General features: G+C 31.5%; 1 long non-coding RNA gene across 1 annotated transcript; it reads right to left on the bottom strand.

Moving 5' to 3' along the window:
* Positions 1–12,460: 12,460 nt before the first annotated feature.
* On the bottom strand, positions 12,461–19,473 carry LOC127713921 (uncharacterized). Its single transcript, XR_007987539.1, has 3 exons — positions 19,065–19,473; positions 15,571–15,671; positions 12,461–13,689 (listed from the first exon to the last, which is right to left on the bottom strand). It is a non-coding gene; the product is annotated as an uncharacterized LOC127713921 (long non-coding RNA).
* Between the last annotated feature and the right edge of the window lie 6,660 nt (positions 19,474–26,133).

The following is a 26,133-nucleotide window of genomic DNA, read 5'->3' as shown; positions in this document are numbered from 1 at the left end:
TGTTCTGCACATTTCCTTTTAAAATTACGACACTTTTGACATCTTTCAGACCAAAAAATCCCCTATCTACCAACCCACATCCAAAATTGAAAGTCTAAGAGAGCAAACCAATTTTGTTTTAAGGATGGCCCTATGTTTTTGTACTATATGGTGTCTTGGTTTTATATACAGCTTCATTGTATAAGCAAAATTACTTTATGTGATCATAGCCTTACGTCATATTAAAAAGCACACTAACAATTCTGAAGCACAATATTTTTGAAGATTTCTTCTACTATGATACAAAATATAAAGGAGATCTTTTAAAAAACACTTCCATCATACAAGAAGCTACGTTAGCTTGTGATACACTTGCAGAAGGATTTCCAAAAGATAGACTGACACAAACAGATATCTCATTAAAAATTATCGACATAATAAAACATACATGTTAATTGGTTTCCAATGCATTTACAATTAAGATATCCCAATATAAATACTGCTTATTTAGGTACCAGTGAAAAAAAATCCGAACAGAAAATTTCTTCAGACTTTTATTATAACCTATATAATTCATTTAATGCAATTTGGGGGCCGAGTGGTCTAAGTAGTTACTACTGTAATCATTAGCCAGTCAACACTGAGGTTGTGAGTTCGAACCCCGCTCGTGCGGGTGCACTCGACTCCAATCTTAACTGACTAGGATTGTCAGTTTTCCTATCGAATGTCGGTGGTTTTCTCCGGGCACTCCGGCTTCCTCGACCAATAAAAACTGGCCGTCACGAAATAGCCCAAAAGCGGTGCTTAAAAGTGGCGTTAAAACACCAAAAATCAATCAATCAATTTAATGCAATTTAAAAAAAAACTTTTTAATGAATAGTAGTAAGGACCTGTTTTGCAAATAGAAATATATAGTTTTTTTGTCGTCACAATACACTTTTCCTAAATGTAAAAGTAGACGGACAAATCACACAAAAAGGAAATATGATAAATTCTAAGAATCTGAAAATGAAACAGTAAATTTTAATAGAACATTTCGTTTTGTCTGAGCGAGATTAATTCAAATTTTAAAATAACGCAACATTATGAACGAGCCATCGTTATTTAAAGTATTGGAAAGACACCTTCAAATTCATACAGGAGCTCTACACGTTTTACGACAGATGTTAAGAGGTAAATGACCTCTTAACTTTTTGCACAAATGAATGACTCGCATTCTTACATTAAGTTTGTGTTCGCGTCAACTTTTCCTTATTGTTGAAGGCCACATAACATATAGTAACATACATCCAAATGACGGTTGATGGGATGGATGTTCTGTTTCTGGCAAATGAAAACTGCGATAACCTTGTATTTTAAAGGAAAGATGCCAGTTCATTCCCACCTGAGCATGTAGAAGCCATATCATCTCCGATAACCGCATAGTGGCCATTCATTGAGAGTAAAATGACGAAAAAGTTAGGGAATATAGTACAGTTCGAGTCGTCAACTAGGTAGCAGGTACTTGGATTTATCTGAAAAAATATGACTTTTGGGGAATATTCTGAATATGCCTTTGCCTCCAATTCGAAACGCAATAAGATGCACTTCAATTGTTGACTATTTCTTTGGATGGTAGGGAGGTCTGCGCTTCTTTTAAATCATAAAAAGTTTTCTGTAGTGAATTTAGAGCAACATTTTGGTCTCCTTTTAGAAAATCTTTAATTTTATAGTGAAGGACTTTGCAGACGCATTACATTTTCTTGTTTGAGTTTGCAATGTTGCAGCATTTCACTTTGTTTTTTTTTTTTTTGTTTGCTCTGAATTTTAAAATGGTCTTATTCTGTTTTCAAGTTGATAAGCTCTTTCTTTTCATGAGCAAAGGAATTCTTCACTTTTGATATTTTACCCAGTTTCTTTTAGAAATGTATTGCATGAATAATATCATGACATAATTTACCCTTCAACAGCATTATTAATTTTAAGCACAACTTACTACTAGTAAATGTTTTGTCATAGTTTATGCATTAAAAGTGTAAATCCCTGACTTGTCTGTTCCCAATCTTTCAATTTGGTCACTGAAAGGTAAAAAAAGCAGTTGCCATCTGGAGGACAATTATCCTGCATTTTCAAACCTTCTTTCTTGCTGTACATTCAAACCTTTCTAAAGCATATTTATTGCCAAAGTTGTAGTCCAAATAATTATAACATCTAGGAAGGCTATTTTAATTTTTTGCTTTGACACCTTCTTGCGATGTCATAATACTGAAGCCGCCATTTTCGGTTGGACTTAAATAAGCGCATATTTTGCTCTCAACGGATTTTTCATATTTTCCTCCTGTTGAAGATTGTTTTAACAATAAATTTCTTACTTCAGCAATACAAAAATCACTTACCTTGAATTTATGAACTGTTTACCCATGTATCGAATAACCGGAATGCACTGAAATTATGACGTAAATAGCTATCAAAGGTACCGGGCTTATAATTTAATACGCCAGACGCGTGTTTCGTCCACATAAGACTCATCAGTGACGCTCAGATCAAAATAGTTATAAAGCCAAACAAGTAAAAGTTGAAGAGCATTGAGGACTAAACATTCCAAAAAGTTGTGCCAAATACAGCTAAGGTAATCTATGCCTGGGATAAGAAAATCCTTAGTATTTCGAAAAAAAATATATTTTTGTAAACAGAAAATTTATAAAAATGACCACATATAATAGGAGTGTTCTCAAATGTATTTTTACAGCACTTATAACTAAACTTTGATGGTAACAGCGTTTACTATTTTGCTTACAAACACGCTGTCTTCTGCTTTATAAATCCAACTCCTAGTATTTAATGTATTGATCATATTTTGTTTTTAACAATAAATGTAGATTATGTTTTTATAATTCTTACGTTTTCAAAGAAAGTAACTGCGTCAATTTTTTTTATAATACTTAAATTTGTATACCATTGTTTAGCTGTATATATATATATATACATGTTTCACACATTAAGATGCTTTATGATATATATTATGTAATGTCATACTAAATGCGTTTTCTATGTTTATAGATAAAACTCTCATATCTGTTAGTCGTTAGTTTTAGACAAAATGTAAATCATAAAGGCAGAAGTCCAAGTATCTATATTACTTTAAGAAAGTGGTTTCTCGCTATTCACCTCCTTTTAAAACACAATCACTATCCACGTAGGAATTGGAAGCCAAATCATTAGCCGGTTTTGACAAAAGTCAATACCTAAAATGAATAAACAGCTCTCCATTACAATTTTATTCCATAATGTAAGATAGAAGTAATAAATACATATTTTTTTTTTCTCTCGTCCTGAAAAAAAATCCCCACTCAAAGTGGGAAAAAACAGTTGTGATAAAACATGAACATTTCCAGACGAAGAAAATATCATATGCTTTCATTTGGCTTTTATTTGCTTTTATAGTTAGCCATGATTGATATTAGTATCAATCTTGCAATAAACGATAGTAGAGGGGCATTTCATTTTCTGCGTTGTTAATCAGTTTGTACGTCCCTTTTATTTCAGATTTTAGGTTGAGGTATATTATCTTGTAGTCACATCAACTTGATATTTGATATTTTGTTCGATTATTTACAATCACGCATTTTAAATGTGAAAGATTGTGTTGCATGAAAAAAACCAGTAAAAAACATTTAACCTGTTACCCGATTTGCATCAATCAATAACTTACAAATTATTTACTTTAGACATATTGCAAACAATACAATATAAAACAAGGAGATGTGGTAAGGTTGCAAAAGAAATGACTATCGAAAAGAGTTCAAACGGAGTGAAGTTAACCAACTTTGGCGACTGTACTGTACTGTATTCAATATTGTTAAACAATTCAAAAGAAAAAACCTAAGGACTGATTCGTGAAAAAAACCAAAATGACAGACAGCAAACAACAACAACAACTAAAAAACGTGCTCTAAACTTAGAACATTTGTTGTCCTATATATTTTGTATTTTATCATGACAATTATTACACACTATATATACTACAACATAGAGTAAATAGCGTATATAAATATAGTTTATGATAAAAATACCTGATCTTTTTTTTATAAACACGTATTCCTTCTCTTGGCGACTGTACTGTACTGTATTCAATATTGTAAAAGAATTCAAAACAAAAAACCTAAGGACTGATTCGTGAAAAAAAACTACATGACAGACAACAACCAACAACAACTATAACACGTGCTCCAAACTTAGAACATTTGTTGTCCTATATATTTTTTATTTTATCATGACAATTATTACACACTATATATACAATCACATTCATAGAATAAATAGCCTATATAAATAAAGTTTAGATAAAAACACCTGATATTTTTTATAAACACGTATTCCTTCTCTTTAAATAGCAATGATCTTGTATAAAATGGAAATTTTGTCAGAACACTTAAAGTTGAACAATCCTTTATATTCCTACGCTGCTTTATTCTTCTATTTTTATTTTGTCATTATTTTGTTTGCTGCAAGTGTCAATATTATACATTTGTCAACACTTAAAAAATGAAATAAATATATCTCTTGCGGTTAAAACGGGAAAATGAAAATAAGAGTTAACGTGTTCAAAGATTAGTATGTTTCGCCGATGTGTTATCGAATGATACAATCTTTACTACAATCAAACTTTTATGAAATTGATATAAATTTTCTTTCAGATACTATTCCAACTATATTATATATTCATGTCATAAATTTAACTGTGTATGGACCAGATGACATTCATTGTTTTATTCATAACAAAAAATCAGGCATAGATGAATACTTGACAACTTTGAAAAGCTGTAACAGCAGTGACCCAGGGAATGTCTTACAACTCTTCAATGTTGTCAACACAGATTTTAATTAGTGTGTTCAACTATTAACAACAAGAGTTTTTCCTTTTTTCAGTTTGGTACAATGTGAAACTATTTTGGTTATTAAACAACTGATGGTGACTTTATACCACACTGATTAATGAGGTCTGGATGTAAGCTGAAATTACGACATCCCATTGGCTCTACATGTTTCTCCTTTTGTAGCAAATTCTCTTAGTAATCTATGTCGGCCGTGTTGTTTCTTTTAGTTCTAGTGGAGTGGTAATCTGTCGAACGGGAAGGGACATGCTACTGGTAGATCTTATATATGCCCGGCCTATACCTCCAGCTAAGATCGAATGCCTCTTCAGAACATCTGCTGTTAAAGAGCTGGCAGACGAATCGATCCGATCCCCCAAAAAGTTATGCTTGGATGTATAATGATGCTAACCTAACTTTTGAATTTTAACTTGGTTTACGGAAAAATGGTTTCATGAAAGACTTCAAATTATTATGAATACGCTAATTTTGCAACTTTATATTTAGCCTCATGTTCAGCACTCTAGAACTACTAGACCACATCTGTTATATGAAAATATGACTTCAATAGCCGTAGTGTGACCTTGTCATGTTATGCTAATTTAGAGATTTGTTTTACACGTGTGTAAATGATTCTATTTTTTTGTGTTTGTATGGTTAACATAGAATGACAGCATAAGGATACAATTAGTAATAGTGTCAATTGATATATTCTGGTAACTTGACAGGTGCTTTTAGACGATTTAATTCGCCCAGTATATAAATGATCTAAATTAAAGAGGTGAAATTCACACGGATTATAGTAATTATAAATGTCTTTTCTGCTTTAATGTGTCGTTAGATTTCACTTTAGTGGTGCTTCATATATATTTTAGTTGACCTTTGAATTCTCTGTTCAGGAATTCGTTCATCATATCCATTTCTTTGTTGTTACTTTGTCCTACTCTATAATTCACTGTTCTGTTCCATAGAAGTTTTCTACTACCTCCACACGGCACGAGACAAACTCTATCAAAACTAGTATCTCAATTGTTTGTAAAACAATTGAAAGGTCTTTCCTGTAAAAGTGATGTTTTTGTAATGTACTCTTTAAGACCTTTCATTTGATATACGACAAGCATACCTTCTGAAAAGTTTCACTTTTTACACTTAATGACCCCATCCGCCTACATTTTTGATATCGGAAGTATGATATAAGTAATGTAGACTTGATGATCTTTCATATGATATGCGACAACGCCATGTTCTAGAAAGTTTGATTTATGCACTTAATAACCCCATCCACCTCATTTTTGGAGGACAGGAATTTGATATTTGAAATGTACACATTATGACCTTTCATTTGATATACAACAACCTTACCTTAGAAGACAATTTATTTTCTGCACTCAATGACTCCACTCAACCCATTTTTTGGGAACGTCAATTTGATATTTGAAATGTACGCTTTATGGACTTTCATTTGATATGCGACAACCTAACCATCTGAGAAGTTTGAATTTTTTGCACTAAATGACCCCACCCTTCCAACTGGGATGAAAAAGGGGTTTGAAATTTTCATTTTTGAGTAGAGCTCATTAAGACCTTCAATTTGATATATCAAATGACACCATTTGGCAAAGTGCCAAAAATGATGCAATATCAATTATATAAATAGAACTTATGAAACTTACAAAGTCAATGTAAAAGATGAAAATTTCAAATTGATTTTCTTTTTGAGTTTTTCATTGAAAGTTTCTGGTAATTTGTCAAACATATAACCATGTTTAAGTCTTCAATTTCTGAAAATTTCAGGTGGAACGCTATTGTTGATTCAGAAATACATGCCTCCGCTTGCAAAATTTCAAACTGCATTACCTCTAAAACGACAATAGATATTTCAAATCTGTTAAATGATAATTAATCTGCAGTTGAAGGACAATATTGTAGACAAAAATTTGGGACAATTCCAAAGTTCATCAAGGTCACAATAAATCATCAAATATATGATTCAATACCAAACTTGAGAACCGGAAGTCGTAGAGACATGGGACTACCACCATTCAACTCAGGACCACTTGACCTTTCAAATGTCACAAGGTCAAGGTCATAATACACTTTGAAGGTCAAGGTAAAATTTCATCATGACCTGACATTGACCTCAAACTGAAGGTCTTAAAATACTGATCATTTTTGCAGTTTATAGTAGGGTGATATCTGTTACCTTTTAAAAGATATGCACACAAAAGTATACTTTAAAGAATTATCTCGTAGTAACTTTTGAACAGACGGTCGGACATTTTTGAGCTTAATGTATAAAATATAGAGCTCGTCGAGAGGAACATTTTATACACAGTATGTATGCAGCAAACTTATCGTTTTCTTAATATATAAGCTTGAAATTGCAGCGTAGATTGTTTTTGCACTCAGTGACCTTTGACCTTGGGTGCAAATTAAAGGTCACATGAATTAAAGGTCCCAAGTCTCTATGACTTCCGAAATACAATACTTAAAAAATTGTGTAAAATTAACTCCTTATAAGGATTGATAACATACTAATTGTTTATGTTTATTAACATTGCCATTTGTTACTGTAGATGCTGCAATTTTCAATTCGATTTTATCTCTTATACTTTTTAAGAAAAATGCAAATAAAAGAAATTGCTTCAAGGGGATGCAACTCTCAAAGGGGATAATGAAATCCTACGTGACCTCATATGGTAATACATCATGATCAGATCTACCTCTTGTCCACATAAAGTCATAATATCTTTAAAAACAACGAGGGGGGGGCCATGTTGAAAAAACCCAATAAAAGGGAGATAACTTCTACAGGGGATGATGAAATCCTACGTGCCCTCATCTGGTAATACTTCATGATGAGGTCTATCGATGGTCCATATTTGGTCTTGATAACTCCAATAGAAACGAGGGGAGGCCATGTAAAAAAAATGCTGGAAAAAAAAAAACATTAGAAAAACAATAAGGTCTTTCGTAACGGAGTGGAAAGACCTTAATATTGGATAAGAAGGAATAGAGTGAACAAGATCCAGTGTAACTCAATATATCATATTCATGTTCAATAACATCCATTTTTGATTTTGGAAATTTCAATAAAAAAAAAAACTGACAATAGCTCTTTTCAAAATAGGTAAAGGCAGTTTTAGAAACTGAAAGAGGTATTGCAAATAAAAGATGGGCACACTAACAGGCTTCACGCTATAAAAGTTTCAAATGCAGAGAGCTTGAGATGGCTCCTACAAAATTCTAATTTGACAGTCTTCTATGACGTTGCGCTATTGTCTTAACATTATGACGTCAATGTCTTGGCCATCCGTCACATGATCACGATAAAAAATGACTGGTTTAAAAAATTACATTCAGATTCTTCCTTGTAAATGTTTTCTAATAGAAATGTTGATTATGGAATTAGAAAGAACTTCTGTTTTTCTCGCTAATTCCTTACAAGTTGGACACCTTATTTTCACATAAATTTTTAAGATTTTTAACAGCAGAACACACCCAGGGTTTAAATCATAACACACATTGTTGTATTCAGAATTGTGCAAAACATATCGCCTGGGAATAGGATTATGGTGAAAACATGTTTACTCGGTAGAAGTGAATACCTAAACTTTATTAAGACAAAAAATCAAATGAAAAGAAAAAAATGCTTAACGGAATAACTACAACATGCTGCTTTTAAAAAATATTAATGTTGATTTTTTTGGTAAATAAGTATTGATTTTTGGAATCTTTAAACAATTATAAAGAAAACAAAATAAATTCAAAATTGGAAGTGCGGGGAATTTGAAGACCCTCTAAAGCCCTTAGCAGATTGTGACCTCACTTTTTATAATATTTTTCCCTTATAGCGCAAATCCTGTAAGTGTACTCATACTTTATTTGCAATACCTGAAACTTGTGCTTTTACCTTTTTTGAAAAGAGCTACATGTATTGTCATGTATTACCTTAAATCGGTCATTTGTACCAGTTAATTTTCCTACATGAACCGACATTTGTATTAGATGTAAACATGAACCCACCACAGCTTTAATGAAAATTTATTATCATTTTCAGGAAATTTGACCACTTTTTGGATAACTGTATTAGATGTTGCCTTTAATCAACCATGTATTATAGATAATTGTATAGTAAGTAACGCCAAACCTGTCATCGGTTTATTGATCATTTTTCTACATTTTATTTTAAATTTGACAACTTTGTTTAAAATGTATTTGATAATACCTTAAATCGGTCATTTGATCAAGACAATCTTCTTATATGTATTGACAATTGTATAAGAAGTAAACTTGAACCAACCACAGCTTTGTTTAAAATTTTACATTTTTCAGTTAATTAAACCACTATTTGGATAATTGTATTGGATGAAACCTTAAATCGACCAAATTTTAAAGATATTTGAATAGAATGTACATCAAACCTGCCATCAGAGTATTGATATTTTTTCTACATTTCACTGTAAAATTGACAACTTTTTTTGATAATTGTATTTGATACGCAGCGACGTTAAGGGCGTTTCAAGAAATATCCCATTTTTATACACAGGAAAAATCATATTGAACTCAAAGTTAATTTTCTTTGCTTAACGGTTAAAATGCACGTCAAAAGCGTAAACAGAGGGAAAACGGTCTTTTCTGAATCACATTCCAAACTTTTATTTATAGAAAAATATAAATACACTAGTGTCACGTGACTTCAAACTGAAAGTAAGGACATTTCCTAAAAAAGTCAAAAGGGCAGGTGCAAGATGAAATCCGATCGCCCTGGTTTTTGGCTCACTGTAATCAGGATAACTTATTTTGTTGGAAAAGTGCTGTGCCTAGTTTTTAATAGAGGTGTTGTAAATAAAAAACAATAAAACGTGGAGAATTTTTTCGATTTATTGACTTTTTGGCACTTCGGGTTGTGAAATTTCTTTTACACGAACGCTATGTAACTAGGCACAGCACTTTTTGAAAAATTTGAAATGTGGCCTTTCTACCAATACCAGAATCAAGTGGGTTGGTATAGCTCTTGCACCTGCCCTTTTCAATTAATTTAGCATGATGTAGTATTATCGCCTTGAAATGTGAGAGAAAAACGTTTGAATGACCCTGCAGTAGTCGGATCGGCTGACGGAAAAACTCAGTGTATTTTTTGTACTCACCGTGTAGCGTTTCATATATAATAACGTCATGTTGGAGCGAATAAACAAATATTCTCTTATTGCTTGCTTAATTTATTGAAGCTTCCTATTCAGTATTGGTTTTTTTTTCAGGTTATTTTTATTGTGACAGGCTGGACTTTCATAAAATAGAATATTTACATCTTCTTGCATTCCGCCTCTTGTGTATATCACCGCAAATGGCTGAAATGGCAGAGGCGGATTCATGTGGGCTCTGATCCCTTGTGTATCAACCAATGTATGGTTAATGTATACACTTCTTATATGTCCATAACTTCGATTAGTGCATGGACACGCCCCCCCCCTTTTTTGTCAAAATCCGGAATCTGGGGTCACTCATAGTGCAGTTCTCATTTTTGCAAATGCAAGTTCATTATATAATTAATAGAATACTCTCTTCTAGTGCTTGTATATTGGGAACCATTAAAATTTTAATGAAAAAAGTTGCATTTTCATACAGAACTTTATACCAAAATTCATGATTTTTTTGTTTGCTCTTTGTCATTGACAATGAATGTTTAAATCATGAATATTAACTCCTACCTGCATATAAATATTCACATTTTACTAGTTGAATATCTCCTGTATCTCAAGTGTGACTGGTATCAATTTGTAAATCATGATTGGGAGGTCTTTTTGAATTTTTTTGCCTATGAATGAATATGAATTTTCACCAGTTACCAGGCCAGTATTTTGTATGGCTTGCTACAGCATTGAGTACCCCATACTTCAAAAAAATGTACCTTGAGCTCTCATTATTTATGCTTACACTATATCATAAAGCGATAACCAGTTTGACAAATATCGGATGCATATATATACACGACTAATTTTAATCGCATCTGTGAAAAAAACCCACATCCAATTAGTTTCAGATACATGTACATGTACCTATGATTCAATCAACAACCTTGTCATATATATCATCTCAATTTCTCAACCTTATAATTTACATTAATCATGTTTATACCATGAAGTTGGAAATAGTGACCTATTTTTTTTCTGCTGCTCATTTCATATTAAATCCCTGTCTACCAGTGTTCACCAATACAAATGGACAGCCAAGAAATAGCCAAAAGTGCTTACATGACATTCAGCACAATCAATCAATTGTTTTTTCATTATCAAGTGCCATAATATTTTAAGGTTCATCTCAAACATGTCAAAATCAGAAAACTTATTTCCCATCACCTGCTGAGATTGGAGGCAACTGAATGGTATTTCTTTTCTGTCAGAATAAAAGAAATTCTATGTACCATATATAATATAAATACACAGAAATGACTAACTCAATCACAATTAATACATATATACACAATCCAAAAGTTTCAGGCAGTGTCAGGTGAATGAATCATGACATAGCGGACAGGACAAACTAGTCAGCATGGAAATCAAAATGATGTGTAAATGCTTATAAAACTACTTCCTACAAATATCATTGACAAGGGTACAATCAGTGGTTAATCTTTACCTGAACCAATCACAAGAGTAAAAAAATGACTTAATTGTAAATCAAAACTTCATTGGCAATTATACCACATCATCTTTTTTTATATCAAATTCTAGCTGTAATACAAAAATATGTGTGCAATTTCAAACTGAGAACAAAACAATTTCTGTCTGTTTTGGGGATGCTGTCTCATTGCCATACATGTATACCCAACATCTTTTGCTAAACATGCTAGATATAAGAATCTCTAAAACAGTAACTGTGAAAATATTCCATCGCAAGTTTCCAATAAAATTGAGAATGGAAATGGGGAATGTGTCAAAGAGACAACAACCCGACCATAGAACAGACAACAGCAGAAGGTCACCAACAGGTCTTCAATGCAGCGAGAAATTCCCGCACCCGGAGGCGTCCTTCAGCTGGCCCCTAAACAAATATATATACTAGTTCAGTGATCATGGTGATAATGAACGCCATACTAAACTCCAAATTGTACACAAGAAACTAAAATTAAAAATAATACAAGACTAACAAAGGCTAGAGGCTCCTGACTTGGGACAGGCGCAAAAATGCCAAGTTTATATATCCTTCAAAAAGACTCAGAATTTTTTGAGTAAATTTATTCCCAAGATAATTTTAATTATTGAACAATGTAAGGACAATTAAAGATGCGAGATTAATTATTGCAGTTTCAGAAAATCCTGGATACAAATAATACCATCATTTAAATAAATTTATATTTTTTTTTGCCAAACGTATACAATTGTATAACCAATTTTAATTTAGACAAAAAATGAAAAAAAAATCTGATTTCTAAGTATAGACAAATATATAAGTATAGATAATTTTTTTGTTCAAACATTCTGTGGCTGTTACAGAGGTCTTGCTCAGTATTGAAGGCCAACATCAATATGACTAAGTCACTTAACGATGAACAACAACTGCAATTAAAACACTTTTTTATGCTTCTGAACTTTTTGTATACCTTTATTCTGTGTTAACCATGTTAACTGTTATGAAATGAAATGAAATTGAAATATAAATCATGATATAATATGATCTTCTTGTTCTCTGGTCATGCTGGTGGACAATATATAATATGACTATTTGTTCTCTGATGAAGAGTTGTTAATTTATTGGCAATCATATGTCATATTCTTAGTTTTATAATTACATGTAACTCCATTAGGCCAATTAAAATTAATTGATAGATTTTCATCCCCGCCCGCCCCTCTGAAATCGTTCCGCCCCAATTTTTTTTTATTTTGAAAAATTTACGATTTCCAGATTTTTGTTCATTTTCGTTACCGGTAACTGTCGATAATTTCGTTTCATTAATAACATCCTGTTTCAAATTTTGGTTTTTGCATTTCTTTGTATGTTTGATTCGTTATACATGTATATACATGATAGAACCTTATTATTACACTTGCATATATGAAGAACACGTCACAAGAGCGTTTCATATCTAATAAAAAATAAAAAATAAAATCCTCCCACCCACCCCATTTTTTTCAAAAATTTGGATGAAAATCTACTAATTAAATTTACTTGGCCTTAGTGGTGCATAAGTGAATTGTATGCCTACATGTATATGATAGTATATCTCATGTATATCTAGATAGGATTAATGTTTAAATCAATTACTATTTTTTCCCCGTAATTGCCATAAAAATAACAAAACACTCATATAAGTCTTATAAATGAATATCTCCTTCTTTACCATGTTTACAGTTCAACTGAATATCATATGTCTATTTGTAGATCTCTCACTTGGTCAGATACAAACGTATTGCAGATTTTTCAAATATTTCATGAAAGAAACGACAAATTACATCCATGAAATATAATTTTGTTAAATGAAATCCTTTTTTGAAACTCCAATTGTAAGAAAATTCACAAATCTCCAAAATGTCCGTATTTAGAATTCATTTTAACTGAGGTAAAAGCTCTTTAAGATGGTAAACATCAACTTCAGTGATACATGATGATGAAAAAGAAGCTAAATTGTGTAGTTAATTTTCCTCTGTCTCTCAGCATCAAAACACTAAATTCCAATTCATTTGGTCTTGAAACAGTCAATGCTTCTGCTTAGTACTTATAAGTACATTATATAGAATTGCTGTCTTTTTTCTACTTTTCATGGACATATTTGGTGGCTTTCTAAACAAATTACAATCAGATCTTCCGTAATGGCAATGATGAGTTATAAGGAACTTTCTACTGCAGGTCATCATCCCTGAAATATGAAAATGCAAATATTATATATATTAAATGAAATATTTAACATGTGAAAAGTAATCAAAAGTTAGTGCAAACATATTTCTTCAAGAAGTTACTGTTAAAATGCTAACAAAATAATTTCCCTGTCCTTATTTAATAATGTCTTCATTCATCATTTGAACAAGGATTTAATTTTCCACACACATTTTAATAAGGTGCACTACATGTACTCTTATAAAACTTTAAAGTTAAATGAGAATAACTGTTATCACAGAGATATGTCTCGCCTTTTTGTAATTTTGATAATGCAAATGTTGAAATTAAAATAGCAATACTTTAACATGTAAGTTATGCAAATATTCAAAGTCGATGAACCATGACTGAAGGTACATGGCTAAACAATCTCCATGGAATGAGATGTGTCAATGCTAATACAACTACATACCAAATACCATTGACTTATTATAAGTCGTTCCCTTTAAACAAACCTCAACACAAACATTAACTTGTAAACTATGTAAAAGTTTCAAAGTCAATGAACCATGATCAGGGGTGGGGCTATATGATCTCCATGGAAACAATACTTGCAAATGCCAATACATTTGCATACCAAATATCATTGACTTAACATTAGCAGTTCATCTTAAACTGATCTAATCACAAACTAATACATGTAAACTAAGCAAAAGTTTCAAAGTAAATAGACCATGACTGAGGGGGCGGAGCCAAATAATCTCCATGGAAATGAGATATGCCAATGTTTATACAACTGCATACCAAATATCATTGACCTACCACTAGTGGTTCCCCATAAATTGACCTAATCACAAACTAATACATGTAAACTATGAAAAGTTTCAAAGTCAATAGACCTTAACTGAGGGGGCAGGGCCAAATAATCTCCATGGAAATGAGATGTGCCAATGCTAATACAACTGCATACCAAATATCATTGACCTACCACTTGTGGTTCACCATGAACTAGACCTAATCACAAACTAATACATTGTTGCCGCCGCCGCCAGAAACAGCATACCTACGTCTCGCTTTTTGACTCCGTCAAGGCGAGACAAAAACCCAGATGTGCCTATAAGATGTATTATGTAATAAATATTTATTTATGTTAATTTACTTTGTTTTGTATCTCTTTTTCCGACAGGAATACTTCAATATCAATATCAGTAATCCACAGCTAAAAAAAATTTGCTAGCAAGTTCAGTATATTATTGTATTAATATCTGTCATGTCTGTGTAAATAAATTTTATTGCTGGTACAGATACTTCATTAACATTGATTAAATTAAGAAATTATCATGATTATTGGGTACATTTATTTTTGCAATTTTTGAAGAATGGACAAAAATGTGAGATTTATAATTGCGATTTCAGAAAAATCTGCATACTTGTACAGTTATATGTATAGATTTCAGAATGTGAGTTCCTTTTATTGCGATATTCAAGGTTGCCTCATAAAAACATTGCAATAATTTCTGAGTTTACATCATACAATATTCTTACATTGTACATGATGTAAGAACAGAAATTTATTTGGACAAATTATAAAACAGGAAGAAAAGCCAGGATCGCTAACATGTTTAACCCATCCACATTCTGTATGTACAATGTATGTTCCTGTAATTCAGTGGTTGTTGTTTGTTGCTGTGTTACATATTTCTTTTTCATTCATTTTTGTTTACATAAATTAGACCATTAATTTTCTCCTTTGAAATGTTTTACATTTGTGATTTTGGGGCCTTTTATAGCCAAATATGCAGAATGGGCTTTACTCATTGAAGAAGGCCATTCAAAGACCCATAGTTGGTAATGTCTGTGTCATTTGGACTCTTGGGGAGAGTTGTCTCATTGTACAATAGTTAGTCAGGATAAAACAATTTACCTGTCTATAATCATGATAATAATAAAGCTCTCCAAATCAAACCATTACTTTATTTCATCAAAGCTGGAATGGCATACTGTATCTTGTAATTGACAGGGGAGCTAAAAATAATAAGAGAAAGTAATTATTTAATTACATATAGGTACTTTTTTTAAAATAAGGAGCATACACATATGTATAATGTCAGATTCATATAATTTTTAAAATAAAGAAATAACGTCTGCCACACAACCCTAATTTGATATCAGGATTTCCTCCGTAGATATATAAATGCCTATTTTTTCTTGGATTTCTAGAATTGCTGCATCCTATGCTAAATAAAGAGCTGTGCTAAAAAAAAAGCCACCCCCCCCCCAAAAAAAAAAAAATTTAAAACAAACAAGTGAATCTGTGAGCTACTAATATACCCCCATGCCCTTAAAGTAAAAGGTAAACAAAGGTTGTTGAGTGATGAATCTACAAAAGCATCACACGGTATAGCTGACACATATAAACCCTGAAACCAAATTTCAGAAATCCTTGTAATGTTCCTGAGAAAGATGCAAAGAAAAATATTCATGGGACGGGCGGACTGACCCTTCTGTTTACCGGGGATATATCTTCGAGTAATGGTTTTAATTCCTGCCAACAGGGATACAGTTCAGATATTTTATGTAATACTCTATTTTTAGAACGATGATGCATGCAGTGTTTATTCAATTTAAATACTATTTTACTTATATATATATGTAGGACTCTAAAGTGAGATGGTTTGATACGCTAAAGTGCGATAGTCTGTGCTATTTATTGAACACGCTAAAGTCTGATGCCGCGATATGCTAAAGTGCGTATGTTCGCGAAAGTATTGACGTTTGCAACTTTACTTAAATCGCATTATGACGCCACAAGCCTTTTGTACAAACAAAAATGGACATGCCCGTAAACGAGAATGTTAGTGCAGATAAAGATTTTTTAATAGACAAGAAACAAATGATCCCAATCCCGAACATTTTTGGTCGGTGCTAGAAGAGTGTGTATGTGGAGGAGTTACTTCCCAAAAAATCATCCACAGTAACAGAATGCAAACCTTTGATCCCGCTGTGTTGGCGGGGACAAACATGATTCTGTCAGTATACTGGAAAAAAATACTTTTCATAAACATAGACTGAAACTGACGTTAGTAAGGGGAAGGTGTATACCATAAAAGAGAGCGAAAATGGCAAAATACACCAAGTGTCAAAGTATTTAATTCGTCCCATGTCATTTACTGGAAAAGCATATAGCTCTTCAACTGTTTCGGTACTTATCATGCTTATACATCCTCGGATTTCAAATGTTTGGCTTTGAGTGTTCCTGATGAAGGTAAATCCAGAAATGCGCTTCGGACACATGAAATTATTAAACGTTTTGTTTTCAAATTTTTACTTGCGTGAAATAAAAGCCACTTTTAAACTTTCTAATTGAATAATTTTGTAAAAACAATTTTTTAAAATATGGTTCGTCATGTCCGTAAAAGAGATGGATACTCGTCGACAAGACAGTAACATAACGACCAGAGGTGTAGTATCATAATATGATTGCCAAAGCGACCAGTCGCTATCCAATGCTAAATGCCATTAATGTAATTAACTATAGGTTACCGTATGGCTAACCCTGCAGATAGTATTCTATAACGACCAAAGAGTATCAAAACGACCAGTGTATAACAATTCAAACGAGAAAGATAACGGACTGATTAATATACAAAATAAACAATAAACAAAAAAACAGATAAGAAGATGTGGTGTAATTGTCAACGAACAAATATCCACCAAAGACCAAATATGGTTGATGTATGCACCTAATAAAGTTATGACCTTCAATGTGGAGCCTTGTTTTACGTCGCATAGAAAGCTATACAGGATCACGAAAGGACTTGTGTAAAACAATTCAAAAGAGAATAACAACGACATGATTTAGAAACAATACAATAAACGAAAAACTAATATGAACACAACAAAAAACAAAAACAATCGCCTGAATCCTATTCCCGTTACACCATTGACTTCAGCGTGTCATCTGATCGCACTTTAGCGTCTGATACCATCGCACTTTAGCGTGACCATCGCACTTTAGAGTCCTACATATATATAAAAAGAATATGTCAAAGTGGGCAGTCTTGATGAGCAAACTACATATTAATTAGTATAATTATTATTGTGTCATGAAAAGCTTCTTCAATTTTTTGCTGCGGTTCCTTCCTAATAATGACGGTCATAGGAACATTAGGAAGGCGTCCCAGTTAATCATTAACAAAGCCTTTCAAGAAATTATAATAATATTTTGACTATGTATAAAAAATTGTTTAATTTAGCCATCAATTTAAGTACATAAACTTGCAATTGGTTATATATATATTTCTGAATTGGTAACGATTTAAAAAATACTGGTTCACAGATAATAAGATAATTTATTCAAGGTGCACAGGCTTTTTCCAGAGAAAGACGCACTGTCCAGGATATTTTCAAATAATTACCCAGATACTCAGCCTTCTGCAGTCATTTTTAATGGACATAAAGATGTTGTAATCATATTGCTGTCACCTTTTAACTTCCTTAACAGCTTAAGTTGCATCCGATTTCAAAAAATTATTATTTATAGTACATTTAAATTTGAAGTTCTTTATCACATACATGAACCATAAATATTCAATAGAATTGCAAATCTTTTTTGACAAGCATGAGAAATAAATTGTACGACAGGAAACATGGAAATAAATAAGGGGGAACATGTAGCATGCACATCGAACCAAACACGAGATACATGTATTGAGAGGTCAAACTTCAAGCAGGAAAATAAGTGAAATAAAATATATACACTGGGTAAATAGAAAACATTGGGTCATTGCATAAAATTAACCCTTTACCGCCCTTTTAAATTCAAAGTTGATTAATACAGCACTAAGCAGAAAATAATATAGTATGGACTTCACACTGATTAAATGGTGGGAGAAGAAGTTGGAAAGAGAGTGGGGGGGGGGGGGGGGAGGGGGGGGGGGGGGGGGGTAGTCCAAATAATTATGTCTTGCAAGGCTTCCTTTTGAGCAAGTTTGTGTACCCTGTGTTACAAATTAAGAGCTCCATGCTATGAAAGTAGGGGTCATTGCTCCAGCAATGCGGGTGCCGGAGAGAAGTGAACGGTGGAATCCCCCCCTTTTTGGCAGGTACCTGCTAAACGAAATTTAGAAACGAATTTCAGGGTAAATGTTGAGAATGGGCTCTCGGTATAATGGAGGGATCTTGTTTCATTCGATATTCTGTTCATTTATTGACGGGATTCTATAATTTTCAAATTTCAGATATTTGTTGCAGTCTAGTTTCGTTTTGACCACCATGACCACGTGTATATCATGCTTGCCAACACTGAACTCGTTTTTATCTATAAGTATACAGTTTTTTTTATTTCTGAAGCGAATGATTAACAAAACAAGCAACGTATGTTTCATAAATGATACATATTTGGAGGCTCACACTTACTTTTCTGGTTAGATTTTCACATAGAAGTGAAAATAATTTTCGCTGCAAGGTTCTTTCCATTCTGCAAACTACAAACATCTACTTGACGGCGATCGTCTACTGATTGGTTAATCTGCAAAAGGAGGCGGGGTCCACAAGCCGACAATCTCGTCAACAAAAACAGCTATTGCAACTGTTAACCATAATAATTAAAGCACAAACATAAAATATTCGTGTTTCGATAAACAAATTACATCATATGGCTACCCGTTTTTAGTTAACAGGCATGTATGTAATTTGATTTCATAACAGTTTCATCGACAGACGCAGCTTACGGAATCTTCGCCATTAATGAATATATGAATACATAATGAGGTCCTTACGGGGTTATCTGCCCCTGACAAAATCTTATCGAAATTGCCTTAACATCGCTGCGTATGACTTTAAATCGGTCATTTGATCAAGACAATCTTCTTCTATGTATTGACAATTGTATAAGAAGTAAACTTGAACCAACCACAGCTTTATTAAAAAAAATTACATTTTTTAGCTAATGTTACCACTTTTTGGATAATTCATTCAGATGTTACCTTAAATCGACCATATTCTAAAGATAATTGTATAGAATGTAACACCAAACCTATCATCGGTTTATTGATATTTTTTCTACATTTCACTGAAAATTTGACCACTTTTTTATAGTTGTATTTGATATTACCTTAAATCGGTCATTTGTTTCAGATCATATTTTTAAATGTACTGACAATTGTATCAGATGTAAACATGAACCAACCACAGAATTGTTGAAAATTTTACATTTTTCAGTTAATTTAACCACTTTTTGGATAATTGTATTAGATGAAACCTTAAATCGACCAAATTTTATAGATATTTGTAGAATGTACACCTAACCTGCCATCGGAGTATTGATATTTTTTCTACATTTCACTGTAAAATTGACCACTTTTTTGATATTTGTATTTGATATGACTTTAAATCGGTCATTTGTTCCAGATGATTTTCTGAGATGTACTGACAATTGTATCAGCTATGAACATGAACCAATCACAGCATTGTTGATAATTTTACATTTTGTGTTAATTCAACCACTTTTGGATAATCGTATTAGATGAAACCTTAAATCGACCATTTTTTTTAGATATTCGTATAAAATGTAGCATCCAACCTCCAACGTTTCTGATAATTGTATTTGATATTGCCTTAAATCGGTCATTTGTTCCAGATCATTTTCTTAGATGTATTGAATGTTGTATCAGATGTAAACATGAACCAACCACAACTTTTTGAAATTTTACATTTTTCAGTTAATTCAACCACTTTTTTGATAATTGTATTTGATATGACCTTAATTCGGTCATTTGTTCCAGATCATTTTCTTAGATGTACTGATTGGTGTTTCAGATGTAAACATGAACCTTCCATAGCATTGTTGAAAATTTTACATTTTACATTTTTCAGGTAATTTAACCCCTTTTTGGATAGTTGAATTAGATGAAACCTGAAATCGACCATATTTTATAAATATTTGTATAGAATGTAACACCAAACCTCAAATAGGTTTCTTGATAATTATTCTACATTTTACTGTTAAATAGAACACTTTTTGATAATTGTATTTGATTTTACCTTAAATCGGTCATTTGTTCCAGATCATTTTCTTAGATGTACTGACTGTTGTATCAGATGTAAACATGAACCCACCACATCCTTGTTGAAAATTTTACATTGTTCAGATATAACAACTTTTTGGATAATTGTATAAGATGAAACCTTAAATCGACCATAGTTTATAGATATTTGAATAGAATGGACACTTAACCTGCCATCGTTGTATTGATAATATTTCTACTTTTTACTGTAAATCTGACAACTTTTTTGATAGTTGTATCTAATGTTACCTTAAATCTGTCATTTGATCAAGATAATTTTCTAATATGAATTGACAATTGTATTAGAATTTGAACCAACCTAAGCTTTATGAAAAAAATTACAACATTTTTCAGTAAATTTAACCACTTTTGGATAATTGTATTAAACTTTAAATCGACCATATTTTATAAATATGTGTATAGAATGTAACACAAAATCTGCCATTGGATAATTAATATTTTTTCTACATTTCACTGTAAATTTGACTATTTTTTTAATAATTGTATTTGATGTTACCTTAAAGCGATAATTTGTTCCAGATTATATTTGTAAATGTACTGACAGTTGTAGAAAATGTAAACTTGAACAAACCACAGTTTTATTGAAAATTTGACAACATTTTTCAGTAATTTTTCCCTCTTTTTGGATAATTTATTCAGATGTTACCTTACATAAACCATATTTTAAAGATGATTGTATAGAATGTATAACCAAACCTGCCATCGGTTTATTTTTAATTTTTCTACATTTCACTGAATTTGACGACTTTTTTTATTGTATCTGATATTACCTTGAATCGGTCATTTATACCAGTTAATTTTCTTACGTGAATCGACATTTGTATCAGATGTAAAACCAACCACAGCTTTAATGAAAATTTTACATCATTTTTCAGGAAATTTGACCACTTTTTGGATAACTGTATTAGATGTTACCTTTAATCAACCATATTTTATAGATAATTGTATAGAATATAACACCAAACCTGCCATCGCTTTATTGATAAGTATCTACATTTTACTTTTAAGTTTGACAACTTTATTAAAAATGTATTTTATATTACCTTAACAGGTCATTTGTTCCAGATAATTTTCTTACATGTACTGACATTTGTATTAGATGCACACAGGAACCAACCAGAGCTTAATTGAATATTTTACAACATTTATCAGACAATTTTAACACTATTTGGATTACTGAATTAAATTTAACCTTAAATCGACCATATTTTATAGATAATTGTATAGAATGTAGCACCAAACCTGCCATCGGTTTAGTGATATTTTTTCTACATTTTACTTTAAATTTGACCACTTTATTAATCAATGTATTTGATATAACCTTAAATAGGTCATTTGTTCCAGAGAATTTTCTTAGATGTGCTGACAGTTGTATAAGATAAAAATATGAACCAAACAGAGCTTAATGGAAATTTTACATTTTTTAGTAAATTTAGTAATTTAAGTTTAATCCACCATTTTCTACATTTGAAAATGTCTGTAACGAGTCAGGAATATGACAGTTATTGTCCATTCGTTTTTGATATGTTTTGTCATTTGATTTTGCCATGTGATTGGGACTTTCCGATTTGATTTTCCTATGAGTTCAGTATTTTTGTGATTTTACCTTTTACAACTTTTTGGATAATTCATTTAGATGTTACCTTAAATCAACCATATTTTAAAGATAATTGTATAGAATGTAACACCAAACCTGCCATCGGTTTATTGATAATTATCTAAATTTCACTGTAAACTTGACCACTTTTTTATAGTTGTATTTGATATTACCTTAAATCGGTCATTTGTTTCAGATCATTTTTTTAAAGTACTGACAATTGTATTAGATGTAAACATGAACCAACCACAGCTTTGTTGAACATTTTACATTTTTCATTTAATTTAACCACTTTTTGGATAACTGTATTAGATGAAACTCTAAATCGACCATATTTTATCGATAATTGAATAGAACACCAAACCTGCCATCGGTTTATTGATATTTTTTTTATATATTTCACTATAAATTTGACCACTTTCTTGATAATGTAAAATGACCCCAATTCAAGGTAACATCTTATAAAATTCTCAAAAAGTGGTAAATTTTACTGTAAAATGTAGTAGAATTGTCAGTAGAGCTGTGTGTAAAAAGTAATAGAATTGTTAGTAGAGCTGTGAAAGGTTTTCTGAGATGTCAAATAATTATCGATAAAATATGTTCGATTTAAGGTTATATCTAACATATTATATTTAAAATGGCTAAATCTTGTTAAATGTAATACAATTATCAATAAGAAAAGTGACTGATTTAAGGTTACATCTAAAACAATTCTCTATAAAAAAATGTAGAATTTTGTAGAATAACCCCATTTTAAGGAAACATCAAATACAATTATAAGAAAGTCGTAAAATTTTCTGTAAAATGGTCATTACAGCAGTGGAAGGTTTACTGTTACATCTGAAAAACAATTATCCATAAATTATGCTTGAATTAAGGTTATGTCTGTTATATTATATTTAAAAAGTCAAATCTTGTAAAATCTAAGACAATTATAAATAAGAAAAGTGACCGATTTAAGATTACATCTATAACGATTCTCTATAGAAAGTGGTAAAATTTTGTAAAATGACCCCAATTTAGGATATCATCTAATACAATTATCAAAAAACGGTAAAATTTACTGTAAAATGTAGTAAAATTGTCAATAGAGCAGTGGAAGGTTTGCTGTTACATCTCAAAATCAATTATCCATAAATTATGTTTGAATTAGGGTTACGTCTGATATAATATATTGAAAAATTTAAATCTTGTAAAATCCAAGCCAATTATAAATAAGAAAAGTGACCGATTTAAGATTACATCTATAACGATTCTCTAAAGAAAGTGGTAAAATTTTGTAAAATGACCCCAATTTAGGATATCATCTAATACAATTATCAAAAAGTTGTAAAATTTACTGTAAAATTTAGAAAAATTGTCAATTGAGCACTGGAAGGTATGCTGTTACATCTCAAACAATAATCGATAAAATATGTTCCATTTAAGGTTACATCTAATTTATTATATTCAAAATGGTTTAATCTTGTAAAATCTAATTAAATTATCAATAAGAAAAGTGACCGATTTAAGGTTACATCTAAAAGACCGATTTAAGGTTACATCTAAAACAATTCTCTATAGAAAGTGGTAGAATTTTGTAAAATGACCCCAGTTTAAGGTAACATCAAATACAATTAAAAGAAAGTCGTAAACTTTACTGTAAAATGTTGTAAAATCGTCAATAGAGCAGTGGAATGTTTGCTGTTACATCTCAAAAACAATTATCCTTAAATAATGTTTGAATTAATGTTACGTCTGATATATTATATCTAAAAATTTCAATCTTGTAAAATCTAAGACAATTATCAATTTAAAGCTACATCTAGAATAATTCTCTATAGAAAGTGGTAGAATTTTGTAGAATGACCAAAATGTAAGGTACCTTCTTATACATTTATCAAAAAGTGGTAAAATTTACTGTAAAATAAAGTAAAACTGTAAATTGAGCAGTGGAATGTTTGATGTTATTTCTCAAACAATAATCGATAAAATATGTTCGATTTAAGGTTACATCTAATAAATGACATTTAAAATGGATAAATCTTGTTAAACCTAATACAATTATCAATAAGAAAAGTGACCGTTTTATTAGACGTGTAAGGAAAGTCATTACGATTTTGACGCTGATGTTAAATACAAATACCACTACAGACTATAGTGGGGACCATCTCAAAAAGAACAGATTAACATTCATTATAGTTACCTGTATGGGTTTGTTTGATAATGCTGAGATGATTTTTAAACAATAAAATAGTAACAATTTTTTCCGCAATACACGAACGAGGATCCAGCAAAACAACACGAACATTATTCTTGCATTGTGTCATAGTAGGGATCGATTAAGTTTAAGATCGTTGTTCCCCATTTCTTACTATTTTGTTGAACGACTACAAGGAAAATCTACAAAGTGATCAAAAGAAATGAACAGAAAAAAAACCACAGGAATCAAATCACATTCGAATCCGATTTTTTACTCTACATCAATCTTTGTTCAAAACGTTCGTTTATTTGAAATTTATTTAAAAAAATTGTCATGTGGGGGCCTTTCTTAGCTTTTATATGCGGGAATGGTTTTGCATCGTGTTGGGGGTCTGTCATACGGTGATCAATAGTTGCAGACATTTACGTCATTTGGTCTCTGGTAGTTAGTTGTCCATTTTGGCAATCATACCGCATCTCCTTATTTTGTATCATTTTCTAGAATAGAGAAATGTGTTACACAGTAGCGTAAAATTCTAAAAATAAAACAAACTAGAAATTTGTGTACTTGACAATTAAAAAAAAAGACTGAAACTAAAGCTTTTTCAATTTGATTATCTTTATATTTTTATTTTATCTAGAAAGGTCACTGACAATTTTATATAATGTTAAATGAATTAATTCTTATTCACATAACAAATTTTGCCCTGACATTTCCCATCTATCAACTTTTATCAGTTAGTTTTTCGGAAAAGAGAGGTTATCGAATTAAGTATTAAAAAATTACAACGTTTGAACATTATCAAGCATGTTAAATTTACGTTTCGGTGAAAGGTCGGAAGTTGTTTTTTTTTCTTGTTACCACGGCTTCCTCCACCAACAAAACAGAACACCACGATTAAATTGAGATATTGTTGAAAGCGGCGTTAAACTTTCATATGGAGAAGTTAATGTTAGTATCTTTGGGTCAGGAGGTTATTTTGAAAATGGAATATTCATTTTCACCTCTTTTAAAACAATGTCTGCTAAATTATATGTCGGGCATTTTTTTTTCGATTTGCTTCATTTTGTTTTGCCTTAGATTCACTATACACTTCGCTTTCTAAATTGGACGGTATGTAGTGATGGGTGAATTGGTGCATCCGTCCGTTCTTTTGTCCCTCTGTCCATTCATTGCATTCATACCCAGAAAAGGTAGACAATACGAATCACATATAGCTAATGGAAAGTGGTTTTCTTGAACATTAAAACGATGCGCAGCAAGACAACCTTCTACTGTAGCCCCCTGTTTCTTAACGTTTTATATAGAAATATCACTGTATCCACTTGTGTCCACTTTTTTATTTTCTTTTTTATATATAGATATAACGATGAGTTCAGATTAGTACTGATTTGTTTAAGCCACGCATATATACGCGTCCCTGTATCCTTGGACACAAAATGCATGCTTACTATATTTTGAAACGGAAATAGGACATATCTATTGTGGAGAGACAAACTGAGTTATTTAACTATTAAACATATTCTAATCATATCGCTTAATATATGTATTTGGACTTGTGGCCGTAAAATCCGTCATTCCCATTCTTGACTCTTACATATATTTTTGTTATGTTTTGTG

The sequence above is a fragment of the Mytilus californianus genome, unplaced genomic scaffold (genome assembly GCF_021869535.1).
Source record: "Mytilus californianus isolate M0D057914Y unplaced genomic scaffold, xbMytCali1.0.p SCAF_89, whole genome shotgun sequence".
Lineage (NCBI taxonomy): Eukaryota > Metazoa > Mollusca > Bivalvia > Mytilida > Mytilidae > Mytilus > Mytilus californianus.
This window is presented reverse-complemented; position numbering and strand designations above follow the sequence as displayed.